At 42.7% G+C, this 14,909-nt stretch overlaps 1 protein-coding gene across 7 annotated transcripts in view; it reads right to left on the minus strand.

The window, feature by feature from the left end:
• LIMS1 (LIM zinc finger domain containing 1) overlaps window positions 1–14,909 on the minus strand; it is a 135,468-nt gene that overhangs the window by 72,727 nt on the left and 47,832 nt on the right. Inside the window, exon 1 of one of the 7 annotated variants that reach the window (XM_043510460.1) lies at window positions 12,044–12,115. The exons of 3 other annotated variants lie outside the window; for them this stretch is intronic. The gene's annotated coding sequence lies outside the window, so the exon portion shown is untranslated. Of the gene's footprint in view, window positions 1–4,318; window positions 4,344–5,914; window positions 5,936–12,043; window positions 12,116–14,909 lie in introns of those variants that run through there. 3 more of the 7 variants (XM_043510324.1, XM_038406181.2, XM_043510411.1) reach the window with 3 other exon arrangements.

Raw genomic sequence — 14,909 nt, forward strand, 5'->3', positions numbered from 1 at the left:
TATACATTCAACTATCAGCGTGTTTGATTTGTAGTGGAACACACACAAAGGTTAATTTCAAATTCCTACCATAATGAAATGTGCAAAGAATGCAAATTTTGGTTTTAAATATGTAGTATTGGATCTGTAGCTTCATACTAGTGAATTCTATTAAGTTTATTAAACAAGAGTTTTATACAAGAATATTCTAGGACCAATTCAGTATAGAATGCCATTTGGAGGATTTTTAGGAAGGGCATTATATGATAGACCTAAACAAACTTTAACATTTTCTTAGCAACCACACCACATAAACTTTAGTATATCCTGTAAGATTTGAAAAAATCATGTATAAAACAAAAATATACATATTTGATTTTAAAGGGCTGTACTGATTTACAGGTAGAAAAAGGCTGCACATCTCCACTCACCTGGAAACCACATCCGGAAAAATAAGAAAAGGAAACCAGTTTGTGGTATTTGCCTAAACATGCTGCATTTCCAGTTTCAAGTGGGATACTCAAGTAAACCCCCACTGCACAGCAGGATAAACTTAAACAGAATTAAGCAACACCTCCCCTAAAGTCAGACATTAGTCATTTCTGATTACTAGTTAATGCTCTTACAAATACCTGTTAAATATGGTGATGACTGATACACATAGAAGAAAGAACAGGAGGACTTGTGGCACCTTAGAGACTAACAAATTTATTTGAGCACATGGCCACTGAATGCATCCGATGAAGTGGGCTGTAGCTCACAAAAGCTTATGCTCAAATAAATTTGTTGGTCTCTAAGGTGCCACAAGTACTCCTTTTCTTGTTGCTTGTCTTGTTACCATTAGTATTTAAGCTACCTTTAATCCCTTAGAATTTAGACTCCTCCTTCAGCCTTCAATGCATTTCTCCCTAACCACAAAAAGTAATAAGCAGTGGTACTACAGCGGGACTGACAATCATTAACAGTCTTAATATTGTCAACATACATCAGATCAAAATATTCAACTGAGCCCTTACTAACAGAAAACCGAACCCTAATGATTCAGAAAAGAGAACCTAGGCAGTTTCTTATTTAGTCCCAAATTAAAATCTATTGCAACTATACTACAAGATACGAAGACCATATTAGACAACTCATGAGCTAAAAGTTCAGCACATGATTAAGTATTTGCAGAATTGGTGTCTGTCTCAACTAATGCTGTGAAGGTGCCTGTACTCTTTCTATATATTTTCAAGATATAGGTTGTTTCTAGAAAAAGGAGATAAGAAACACTTTCAGTATGCTTAAAGTATGCAGTAAGTGAAACTAAAAGAGCTGAAATTTAACTCAGGTTGAGAGTTAGGAATATTAAAAATCCTAAATATTTGTAGATTTAAAGTTTTCCATGAGTTCTAATTTATGATGAATAAGCATGTCATCTTTGATTAGAGCTGCAGCTAAAGCTTTGGTGTTATCATTCTGCACAAAGAAAACGCTTAATCTTATCATTCACACTATTTTTCCTTCTACTCATGAAGCATATTTAAATAACATTATAAATTTAGAGCAAACAGTCTATTCTACATTGAAACGTGTTATATTTAAGTTTGAAGATTATTTTTTACTGAAGAGAAAACCATCCTCAATGAAACATTAAGAGTGGAATGTGTTGAAGAAATAAAATCACATTACTACCCTTTATCATTCAACAGCTTTATCTCCTTGAGAAGCAAAAGGTGATCATGGAGGGAACAAAGGAGAAATAATATTGCAGTCATGATCAGTGAATGGAGAGAAATTCATCAAAACTTTACCCTCTCTTCCCTTTCAGACTCTTCTTTAAAGAGGGGGGTCGGGGAGGAAAGGAGACGGAAGGCTTTCCTTAAAACCAAGGAAATTAGGAGATTAAAGCCAATTAATCTCTCTCAAAAAAAGAGAAGCACTTATCTAGAAAATGGTAATCATGGCACCAGGTTCTGAAAGAACAACAAGAGAAATCTCTATAACTGAACAATCAAGAAAAGGGAAAGATACAACTCCCCTCCCAAATATATAGAGAGAGTGTCCTCTGGACATCAGGTGGTAAGGAGCTAATAAAAAGGACTCTCAGCTAGTTCCCTGCTACAGCAGTGGCTGGAGACTGGAGTTCCCTCAAGGTTCCCCACATATTAAGGGATCAGGGTCTGATGGAAATGGCCCCCAACTGGTTCCCTGACATGTCCACCTGTAAAAGAGTATTTATGGGGCCTAAACTCCTAGGGTGAGATCCCGGTCCTACTGAAACTCAATAGCAAAACTCACATTGACTTCAATAGGGTCAAGGTTACACACACGCGCACATACACACAAATGTAAGGACAGTTCCTTATTTTGCCAAGTCAAGTATTCAAGCTAGAAAATGCCATGTTTACGGTTGCCGGTGTAACCTAAATTCTGCTCCCTTCAGTTGGTTCATTGAACGAGGCAGGGTTTTGTGGAAAACACGCTGTGATCATGTAATTAAACACTGCATCATAAATTATATGTACAAAGGATGGAATTAAGGTTGCACAGGGCCAGTGTAAATTTGGTGTTACCTAATTTTCAAGTGCTTGATCTTGCAATCTAACTAACTTTTTTAACACTTTTTAAAATTTCGTTTCCTAGCATATTTTTTAAAAAGGAAAAAAGTAAAGAGGAAGAGATGAACTCTGCAAAGACACAGGCCAGGTCATCCATACCCTCCCACTCCTCTGCGGCTGAAAGCAGATCCCATCCCTTCCCTCCCGCACAGTGCCAAAAGGCTGCTGCTGGCCACATTCTGGTGTGAACTCTAACAGAAATCTGGCGAGAGGGGAATGTGATCCTGCATGTCCCCCTGTGTGTTGCCTCGGGAAGAGTGGCACCAGGTACCAGGAGAGGCAGGTCCACCCCAGAGACTCACTAGGCATGGAGGGTGAAGAGCGCCCAGCAAGAGGGTCAGGTCGGTCAGTCCCCACAACCCCCGTGTGAGAGATGTGTACGGGAAGTGTGTGTGTGTGTGTGTGAGATCTGTCCCTGTGTGTGTGGAAGGGGGGCATCACCCTTCCCTGTGTGAACCCAAAAGCCTTAAAGAGAAGAAGGTAAATAAAAAGAATCCAATTAAACAGTATTTCTTTTTAACGGGGGCTCAATCAGCTTGATGTTAATTTGAATGTTTGTACTGCATAGTTCTGACTGATTGCCATTGAACTCGCTTGAATACAAGTAATTTTACCAGATGTCCTGTAATCAGCATAGGGAAATATAGTTACCCTGCATATTAATATACTTACAATGGGCTTTACAGCATCTCCCCCTACTGGCCAAGTATCACCTTGGTTCTCCTTCACCATTTCTTACTACACACTTGAGTTGAATAAAGTTCAACTTATATTTTTACAGTTCAGAAGATGCTGATATTCACCCTCTTCTCCCATGCAAAGACAGAGCTTGTGAGAATATCATTTGCTTTCAGGGTGTAGATGGGGACAGAAGACAGAGTCAGGGAATGGTAAACCAGTGGTTAAACATGCAGGGTGGGGCCATGACTAAACGGTCACAATGGCAGTCAGTCAATGAAAAATGTCTAGTAGATGGACAAAATCTGTGTGATAAGTGGAAAAGCGCCACATACCATGGAATTAGTCAGCTTTATCCTGCCATTTATAATGAGATTTCTTATGAGGGTAATTTGCCCAGCAAACCAAGATTAGAAAGTCATTGTAGGTGTCAGTTATGCAGAGTGGTCTCTCTTACCCTGACCAGGATTTTAATTGCAAGTATTGTAGCATTTGCTGTAAATATTCTGTCAAACTCCAGCCACACATCCCTGAGCAAGGCAAGTACTAGCAATATTGGAAAGGGCTCATCAAACAAGTATTCTTTGAATTTGAATAATACAATGTTTTCCTTGGGGAGTTTTAGAATGTGCCTATTCTCTCCTAGTGATCACTGGTTTTATGTTGTTGTTTTTACTATTATATCCCATTGTTTCTGGTTTGTTTGTGTAAGGAGGTCCACCCTCCCCCTTTTCTTTATTATGTCTCTCTTTTTTGAGCAGCCAATTCAAGACCCGGTCACTATATTTTTGCATTTTTTGGTTGCACTTGTCTTGGTAACCTTTGGATATTTTAACACACACTGTTTACTCCCAATAAAAAGACCCTTGCACTTGGAAGGTACTGTACCACCTTTTACTTTTTTGGCTCCTTGGATACACATTTTGTCACCCTAGTTCACATTAGGGGCTCTTTCAGTTGCTCAACTTTTACACTGTTGACACTTCTGATTTTATTTCACTAATCCCCCAGCCTGTTGGGGTACTATTACTATGGTAAAAACAAGTAGAAAAAGAAGAGACCCGAAGAAGAACTCTGTGTAAGCTCAAAAACTTGTCTCTTTCCCCAGTAGAAGTTGGTACAGTAAAACATATTACTTCAGCCACCTGGTATCTAGAAAAAGAAAAACCTTTTAGGCCTTTTTTAATCCGTAAATCAAAGAAAAAGAAAAAAGGGAAATAGGCCTAATTACTATTTTCCTTTCCAGATCATCTTTTAAAAGTATCAGAGTGGTAGCTGTGTTAATCTGTATCAGCAAAAACAACACGGAGTGCTTGTGGCACCTTAGAGACTAACAAATTTATTTGGGCATAAGCTTTCATGGGCTGATGAAATGGGTTTTAGCCCACGAAAGCTTATGCCCAAATAAATTTGTTAGTCTCTACGGTGCCGCAAGTACTCCTCATTGTTGTTGTTGTTTTTTTTAAAGTATGAAATTTATAGTTTAAGGCGTCTTGAATTTGGAAAAGCCAGTGTACTGTCTATTGAAGATTATGCTCAGCGTACATGCTTATGTAGTTTATATATGCACGCAGTACGTTCTTTTTATTTTGCTATGTGTTAATTTTCAGTCACTCAACATTTCTTAATTTGTTTTTTAAATTCAAACTTAACAAAAGCGGTAATACTAATTGAAAACAACATACATGCCAAACTTGAAGTTTTAGAAATGAGCTATTGCAAAAGAAGCAAAACTTAACTTTTGTCTTGGAGTATGATCATGCTCTTTTTCTACAATAACTGGATAATTAACGAACAAAAACCCCCAGGTTTTTACGCAACTATGTAAAAGAAGTCACCATTGGGATAAGAACGAACAAACATAAAAATATTATCAAAATTCTTCATGAGGTGACATTTTTTAAGCACCTGAAAAATAGATTACTGAAAACAATGGAACAGAATGGCCATCTCAATGGTTAAAAAAACACCCTTTTCTAAAGATTCATCTGCACTAGGAAAATGACCCATTTTGAACAAGGATTGTCAGCAACTGGCTCTCAAATCATGTTGAAATGCTTCTATAACAAGTGGGACAAAACAAAACCCTTGTCAGCCCCACAGAATGATTGCAGGTCTCAGTTATGCTTTCTATAATGGTTCTAAAAATGCCTCTCTTCCCCCTATCCCCAACCTACACTAGCAGTTACACCATTCTTAATACCAGTTAAGAAGGAATCATTGTCAGTAACAGGTCATTTTCCTTGGTGTATGTGAATCCTTAGTTCCACAAGACAGAACAAAGACAAAATATTTCTCCTAAAAACACTTACACAGAATAGAAGCAACAAGAACACAGGGACCATCACATCCATTTTAAGATGACTGAAAATGGAATAAATGACTAAATTCAAAGCTATATGATCTGTGCCATTAGGTTTTAACCACAGTAAAAGCCAGCAAGCTGACATTAATTTTTCAGTTCCAAAATCCCAATAGCAATGTTTATGTTAGTTCCCATATATGGTTGCTGTTTATAAGAAACATTTAAACTGACCATAAGACAGTCTATCTGTATAAGGCATCAAGTTTGTAGCCTTGAAGAGAATTTAACGCATAAGGATATAAAGCCAAAGCCAGAGCCTGAAGGATCAAAGCATGAAGAAGCTGGTACTTACAGTGTGTAGATTTGCCAACAGAAGAATTGCACAAGTAATCATTCCCATATATAGCTTTACTCTGAACACTCAACATTTGCATATTTCTCTTGTGATTACTACTGGTGGTGTTAAAAAACAATGCGACTTAGCAAACCACTTCCTACTTTTGGCCATTAAAGCATCTCACACAGCAAACCAATAGAGGGAATTCACTAAACTCCACACTCCAGCTCCTGCCATGGCTAACCACAACCCTAAGGCCATCAGGGCAGAGCAGAAAGAAAAAACCTGCCACCTCAGAAAAGCAGACTAAATTCAAGCGCTCTCCCAATATTTTAAAACAACTTAAGCAAAATGGTCTGCTTTTGGAAGGGGAATTACACAATAGAGGGAGAAGATGAAGAGCAGAAAAATAGATGCTAAGTGTTGTGTGTGTGTCATCCAAACGCTATACACTTAAATATATACATTTATTTTAACCACAATTACATGACATGAAAGACCAACAGCTTTAGTCACCATATGTAGTAAATAACAATAAGCAGGCACCCAACCTTTGTCAGCTAACAGGCCCAGTGAATACAGAGCTTCCCCTCCTTACCCATGTGCTGGAGCTAGGGAGCACTTTTATACTGTTCTCCTGGTTGTTGACAAAGGAAGCGGGGGATCCTTTACCTTACCTTAATGGAGGGAGTCAGCTTCACTTTTCTGCCCCATCTCCAAGAAAACTGCCCCTTTTGCTGGCAAAACCACCCCCCTTGCTGGCAGCCTCATCAGAGGCAAAGGATACAGAGGGTACAGAAACTAAACTACCTTCCAATTCCCGGGCAGGAAGGAAGGGCATTGGCAGCACATCGTGGGGGATCTGGCACAAAAAGGGACAAACAGGGCACTAAATTTGCCTTTTAAAAAGATGTCTGAAAATGAGGCATGTGACTTCAAAGGAATTGAGCAGTTCTGTATTAACAAGCAAATGAACTAATACTCTCTCTCAGGATTCAGAATATTTGCTTATCTTTAGTATGCAATTAAAGTAAAGCAGCTCTCCTTAGCAGTGTTAGAGCAGTGTACTTTTAGAATACGTTTACTTTGCACACCTCTTGTGGCAGCGTGTAGGATACGTGTAACTACATGCTGCATTGCAAAGCAGGCTGCATCCACACTGCAGCATGGAGCTACCCAGGTCAGTGAAAGGCTCTGGCATGAGGAAGAAGCAGTGGGGAAAAGTTTGGAACTTGCCAGAGCCTTTCCCCACAGTAGAGAAAGACTCCAGCAGCATGAACACAGAATACACTACATGTTAAAAACAGCAGTATAGATGGGGAGGCATGGCATGGGCAGGAAAAGAGCTGTGTAGAGTACATACCAACAGGTTCAGGAGTGTCTTTAACTCTACTCATGTGACTCTAAGGGGCTCAGGGATGCAGGCTCTGGGCAGTGCTTACCCCAAGCAGCTCCCGGAAGCAGCTGCATGTCTCTCTCCAGCTCCTACGCAGAGGCATAGCCAAGTGGTTCTGCGTGCTGCCCCGTCCACAAGCACTGCGGTTCCCAGCCAATGGGAGCTGCAGGGGCAGCGCTTGGGGTGGGGGCAGTGTGTGGAGCCCCCGGCTGCCCTTACATCAGTGGTTCCCAAACTTTAATAACCTGTGAAACCCTTTCACTAAAATGTCAAATCTCACAAACCCCCTCCTAAAAATGAGTATTTCCAGGGATTTTCTCCCTTACCTGAGCATAAATTATAAAAGCAGTGATCTTTAAAATATAAAATGTGTTTTTATGACATGCTTATTACACACTATTTATTATTATTAATAATTACAGTATTAATTTCATTACATTATGAAAATGGCAAACTCTTCCAAGATCTCACTTTTGTAGCTTGTATCACTTTGATTAAGCCTGTTATAAGACAAGGCTCCTACATTTCATCAAGGAGTATCAGATATAAAACAGCACGAAGGATGTAACCAACTCAAATAAAGAGTTCCTCCTATACAAGCATTCAGGTCTTGAGCAGTCCAGGCAAACACTGCATGTTACAACAAAGCTTAAACTTGTTCTTCATAATAATTTTAAAAACAACACTAGCTGCCTAAGCAGCAAAGAGTCCTGTGGCACCTTGTAGATTAACAGATGTATTGGAGCATAAGCTTTCATGGGTGAATACCCACTTCGTCAAATGCCTGTAGTGGAAATTCCCAGAGGCAGGTATAAATATGCAAGCAAGAATCAGGCTAGGAATAACAAGGTTAGTTCAATCAGGGAGGATGAGGCCCTCTTCTAGCAGTTGAGGTGTGAACACCAAAGGAGGAGAAACTGCTTTTGTAATTGGCTAGCCATTCACAGTCTTTGTTTAATCCTGAGCTGATGGTGTCAAATTTGCAAATGAACTGAAGCTCAGCAGTTTCTCTTTGAAGTCTGGTCCTGAAGTTGCTGCAGGATGGCTACCTTTAAATATGCTATTGTGTGTCCAGGGAGGTTGAAGTATTTTCCTACAGGTTTTTGTATATTGCTGTTCCTAATATCTGATTTGTGTCCATTTATCCTTTTACATAGGGACTGTCCAGTTTGGCCGTTGTACATAGCAGAGGGGCATTGCTGGCACATGATGGCGTATATTACATTGATAGACGTGAAGGTGAATGAACCGGTGATGGTGTGGCTGATCTGGTTAGATCCTGTGATGGTGTCGCTGGTGTAGAAATGTGGGCAGAGTTGGCATTGAGGTTTGTTGCATGGATTGGTTCCTGAGTTAGAGTTACTATGGTGCAGTGTGTAGTGGCTGGTGAGAATATGCTTTAGGTTGGCGGGCTGTCTGTGGGCAAGGACTGGCCTGCCTCCCAAGGCCTGTGAAAGTGAGGGATCGTTGTCCAGGATAGGTTATAGATCACTGATGATGCATTGGAGAAGTTTTAGCTGATGACTGTATGTGATGGCCAGTGGAGTTCTGTTGATTTCTTTCTTGGGCTTGTCTCGCAGCAGGAGGCTTCTGGGTACACGTCTGGCTCTGTTGATCTGTTTGCTTATTTCCTCATGTGGGTATCATAGTTTTGAGAATGCTTGGTGAAGATCTTGGAGGTGTTGGTCTCTGTCTGAAGGGTTGGAGCAAATGCGGTTTACCTCAGCGCTTGGCTGTAGACAATGGATCATGTGGTGTGTCTGGGATGGAAGCTGGAGGCAAGAAGGTACGCATAGCGGTCAGTGGGTTTTCGGTATAAGGTGGTGTTAATGTGATCGTCACTTATTTGCACCATGGTGTCTAGGAAGCGGACCTCCCACGTAGATTGGTCCAGGATGAGGTTGATGGTGGGATGGAAGCTGTTGAAATCGTGGTGGAATTCGTCAAGAGTTTCCTTCCCATGGGTCCAGATGATGAAGATGTCATCAATGTAGCATAGGCAGAGAAGGGGCGTGAGTGGACGAGAGCTGAGGAAGCATTGTTCCAGGTCAGCCATAAAAATGTTGGCATATTGTGTGGCCATGCGGGTGCCCATAGCAGTGCCACTGGTCTGGAGGTATATATTGTCACCAAATTTGAAATAATTGTGCGTGAGGATAAAGTCACAGAGCTCAGCAACCCGTTGTGCTGTGGCATCATCAGGGATACTGTTCCCGACAGCTTGTATTCCATCTGTGTGTGGGATGTTTGTGTAGAGAGCCTCTACATCCATGGTGGCTAGGATGGTGTTTTCTGGAAGATCTCCAATGCATTGTAGTTTTCTCAGGAAATCAGTGGTGTCATGGAGATAGCTGGGAGTGCTGGTGGCATAGGGTCTGAGTAGAGAGTCCACATATCCGGACAGTCCTTCAGTGAGAGTGCCAATGCCCGAGATGATGGTGCGTCCAGGATTTCCGGGTTTGTGGCTCTTGGGTAGTAGATAGAATAACCCCGGTCGGGCGTCTAAGGGTACATTGATTTGATTCTGTGTTAGTGTAGAGAGTGTCCTGAGTAGATGGTGCAGTTTCTTAGTGTATTCCTCAGTGGGATCTGAGGTAAGTGGCCTGTAGAATTTGGTATTGGAGAGTTGTCTGGCAGCCTCATTTTGGTAGTCAGACCTATTCATGATGACAACAGCACCTCCTTTATCAGCCTCTTTGATTATAAAGTCAGGGTTGTTTCTGAAGCTGTGGATGGTATTGCATTCTGCATGACTTAGGTTATGAGGCAAGCAATGTTATTTTTCCACAATTTCTGCCTGTGCACATTGGCAGAAGCATTCTATGTATGACTGTAATTTCAACCCTCAGGAGGAGTCCATGTGGAGTTCTTCTTGTGCTGTTGGTGGGAGGGTATCTGTGTATCAGTGTGCTGTTCAGTGTTATCTTGAAAATATTCTTTGAGTTGGAGACAGCAAAAGTAGGCTTCCAGATCACCGCAGAACTGTATCATGTTTGTGGGGGTGGCGGGCCAAAAAGAGAGTCCCCAAGAAGGACAGATTCTTCTGCCGGGCTGAGTGTGTAGCTGGATAGACTGACGATATTGCTGGGTGAGTTAGGGATACCACTGTTGTGGCCCCATGTGGCAGGTAGGATTTTAGACAGCTTACAGTCCTTTTTCCTTTGTAGAGAGGTGAAGTGTATAATGTAAATCTCCTGTCTTATTTTAGTAAAGTCTGTTTGCATGGAAGGTTGATTATTTATGAGAGCCTCCAGGTTGGAGAGCTCTTTTTTGATGTTTCCCTGTTTGCTGTATAGGACGCTGATCAGGTGATTCCTCAGTTTCTTTGATAGTGTATGGCATAATCTCTCACTGTGGTCTGTGAATATGTAGATAGCAATGGATTTTTCACCTTCAGTCCATTTGGTATGATGTCCATCTGTTTGCATTTGGAAAGGAAGATGATATCTGTCTGTACTTGTGCAAGTTTCTTCATGAGGTTGATGGATTTCTACTCCATATGGCTAAATGCAGTGCCTTGCATGGTGTCAAGTATCAGAAGGGTAGCCGTGTTAGTCTGGATCTGTAAAAGCGGCAAAGAGTCCTGTTGCACCTTATAAACTAGCAGACGTATTGGAGCATAAGCTTTCATGGGTGAATACCCACTTCGTCAGTATGTAGTGGAAATTCCCAGAGGCAGGTATAAATATGCAAGCAAGAATCAGGCTAGGAATAACGAGGGAGGATGAGGCCCTCTTCTTGCAGTTGAGGTGTGAACACCAAAGGAGGAGAAACTGCTTTTATAGTTGGCCTATTTAATTTTAAAAACAGAAAAAAATATCCACCTCCCTTTCCATTTCTTATAAGGAGTCTTGATGTTTAAATCTCCTCAGAGTCCCTGGGTCTCAGGGCAGCCCTAGGAACGGCTCTGACCGCCATTAGGGAATTTTTTCCCGAGAACCCCTGTAACATTTCGTGAATCCCCAGGGGTTCATGAACCCCAGTTTGGGAATGACTGCCCTATGTGTAGGAGCCGGAGGGGGGGCATGCCGGGTGCTTCCCAGAAGACACGCAGAGCAGAGGCTAGTAGGGAGCCTGTCTTAGCCCACTGCCAACCGGACAGTCAATGGCCCAGTCAGCAGTGCTGACTGGAGCCACCAAGATCCCTTTTCGACCAGGGGTACTGGTTGAAAGCCAGTCTCTCTGTCTCTTTCTCTCTCGTGCACACACACGCACACAATATATGTTTTAAAGTCTGTCATCAGCCAAAGAGAAAAACAGGTTTCTTCCATACAGGAGATAAGATGTGTATCTCTTTTGAAATATAAAGAAAGCATTAAAGCCCAATCAGTGGAAGCCCATTAGCATACTCAGTCAACGAAGAAGGAACACATGGGAGAATGAACCACAGGGAGTGTCCCTGTCTCTAGGGAGAGAAAAAGGAACTTTGAGACGTATTAGGAAAGGCAAGAAGATACTAGGGATGTAAACAGAATTTGAAAAAAGTAAACACTTAAACTATTAAAATTGTACTGGTTAAACTTTTAACCATTAGAGTCTGCTGCTGCCCTGCTCCCCCGGGGTCCCAGCTGCCGCCGGTCACCCAGGGCTCTGCTCCTGCCTGCCCCTTGCAGAGCGATGGGTGCAGGGCCGGCAGCCAGGACCCTGGGGGCAGGGACAGCAGTGAGTGGAGTCCCCAGCGTCAGGGGCTGGCAACCAGGACCCGGCAACCAGGACCCAGAGTTTAAACGTTAATCTAAATACCTTACCGATAAGATTGATGCTTATCAGTTAACCGGTTAACATTCTACATCCCTAGAAGATACCCTTTTATCCTGCACCTGTGGAAGTAAAAGGGCTGTGCGATAACATTCATGAAAACAGGATCCCAACTTGGTTGGAAGCAATATAAAGGACATTTGGGTGAGAGAGACTTCCTTAGGCAGGTTAGTTTGTTAAATTTAATCTCTAGAAAGCCTGTTATGATTTTGTTTTATATACAACCCTTCTGTTTCCATTATCCTTTCTCATAATCTCTTAAATCTTAATCTTTGATATTAAATTTATGATTGTTTTCATTATAAATATAACTCGGTGTTGTGATGTTCTACAAGAACAAATCCTGGATTGAATCATTCAAGTTGGTGTGTACGCTGTTCCCTTGGGGACAGCAAAGCTAGTATAACTGTGAGCATTCAGTGAAGAAGGGGTTGGACACTAGAGGGAAATGCTTCAAAGGGGCTTGGGGAGCACCTATTGTTAACCTGCAAGGCAAAGTAAGGGCTCAAATAGCCTAGAGGAGAATGCTTGGGTGGCTAACAGGCTGGTGGTGTCAGGGCACTGACACCCAATTAAGCACAAACAATTCTCTCTCTAGCTGGAGACAGAGGGATAACAAGGTGACTCTCCGTCTTGAGCACCCTAATAACGGTTGCAACTTGCCTAAGCAGTGCCTCCCCATTTACACTGCTATTCATACCTGTGCTAGGGGGGCTAGCAGTGTATGTACTCCACACACCACCAAAAGGAGTGTGCTACATCTACACTTACAGCAGTGTGTAGAGTACAGATGCTGCAAGCCCAGCTTGCAGGGTATAAACAGCAATGTAGACTATGAGGCACTTCTTAGGCAAATGAAGACATGTCAGGACCTTAGGGTATGTACCCTACAACAGTGCTTCTCAAACTATCTGATGTGGTGGACCAGCAATTTTTTCCCCAATGTGCCAGGGACCGGTACCATATTTGCGCCATATTATTATCATATTCGCATAGGCATGTAGTACATCAGATCAGAAAAACTAACATTCTTCACTGTATTAATTGGAATGGGAGTGTGGTGTACTCGCGGAGATGTTCCCATTTAAATACACTGAAGACTCACTGAAAGGCTGTGCGTCTGTGCAGATAGTATAAAATGACTATTATTCGTTTACGATCCAAGAAAATATTATTTGAACATTCATAGTAATATTAATTCATATCGGAAACAATATAATGAATATCATTAAAGTTGGCAGGCATTTTTTAGGGGGCTTATCCACTCCCACCCGACAACCTGCTGCAGTGTCTTTTTCTTCCGCTGATCAGTGCAGATGCTGTCAAATGTCACAGAGGAACAACACCAACAATAATAATTAATCCTCCTCTCCCCAAACCTGCGCTAAACTGTCTTCCAGCATCACGGGGTTAATTTTTTTTTTTTTTTTTTTTTTTTTTTTGGAGTGGGGTGGAGGAGTGAGGAAAGGAGAGGGGGTGGCAGCCAAGCCCAAGAAATTGCCAGAGATTAATGAGTCTTCTCCTTATTAGTGTGTCCATGGGCTTTGTCTGCTCAGAGCTGGGAAGGGGGGCAGCGTGAATGGATGGCACAATGTGCAGGAAACACAAATACATTACACACACTGCAGCTCGGGCAGCGCCTCTCCCTCTCCAGGGCATAAAGGTGAGGGGAGGGAGGGAAACCCGGCCAATGGCAGCAGCCAAATCGCTGGCCAGCTGCTGCTGTGGTGGCTGGGGTTGAGCCAGCATGAGCTGGGGCAGCGTGCGGGAAGCGGAGCCAGCGCAAGCAGAACATGCTGCCTTGGATCCCAGGCACCACGGACCGTCAGCCGATGGCTCGCAGACCCACCACTTTGAGTAGCACTGCCCTACATGGCTCTTTACACACCAAAGCAGTGCCTATTTTTAGCTGTGTAGTGTCACACTGTCTTCCTGCTACTGCAGCCTGTTGCTGCCACATGTGTATGGCCCTACCAAATTCACAGTGCATTTTGATGAATTTCACAGTCATAGGATTTTAAAAAAACAAATTTCATGGTTTCAGATATTTAAATCTGAAATTTCACGGCGTGGTAACTGTAGGGTCTTGATGCAAAAGGGCGTAGTGGCAGAGAGGGGAGGTAGCAAGGTTATTGTGGGGGGGTTGCAGTATTGCCACCCTTACTTCTGAATTGCTGCTGCTGCTGCTGGTGACCCATATAAGAAGGGGCTGCTGAGCAACGCGAGAGAACAGAGGAGTCACTCCCTGGAATTCGAGGAAGGAGGACTGGTCACTTAGAGGGCTGGAACACCATGGACAGAGCAGTGCTGGGCAGGGTCAGCAGAGTATGAGAATGCTCCAGGCTGATGGCTGCTATACTGAGGCCCTGATAGAAGGGCAGAGGAGATGTTGGGGCTGCAGGGAAGGGGACCAGGGAAGGAGATGGTGGAGTTGGAGGAGCGGCAGTACGTGGCTGCCAGTTATAGGGTCCCTGGGTGGGGGCCCGGGCTACCAGGTGGACCTGGGCTGCCCCCACTGGTCACTGAGGGAAGTGGCCAGTACATGGACTGCAGTCTGCCACCAAGACAAATGGCTAGAACTGTTAGGATATAGATATTCAGGCCTGTCTGCAAAGGCCTCTATACTTTAAGAATTTAGGTGTATTCTTATCACTTAGCTAGTTACAGAGGTATCAAAATCAGTCTGTCTGTCTGTATAAGGGCCTTCTCTTACTGTGACTGTCTGAGGCCCTGTTCTTAGGCTAAGGCTTTTGACTAAGCAGCAGAGGCAGCCATAAGCTGGGAAGCAACCGGTCATGTTCTCACCAGTCACATTGAAATAAGATGCTATTGGGCTGTGAGTAATACAATCCTGTC

The sequence above is a fragment of the Dermochelys coriacea genome, chromosome 1 (genome assembly GCF_009764565.3).
Source record: "Dermochelys coriacea isolate rDerCor1 chromosome 1, rDerCor1.pri.v4, whole genome shotgun sequence".
In the NCBI taxonomy this organism is placed as follows: Eukaryota; Metazoa; Chordata; order Testudines; family Dermochelyidae; genus Dermochelys; species Dermochelys coriacea.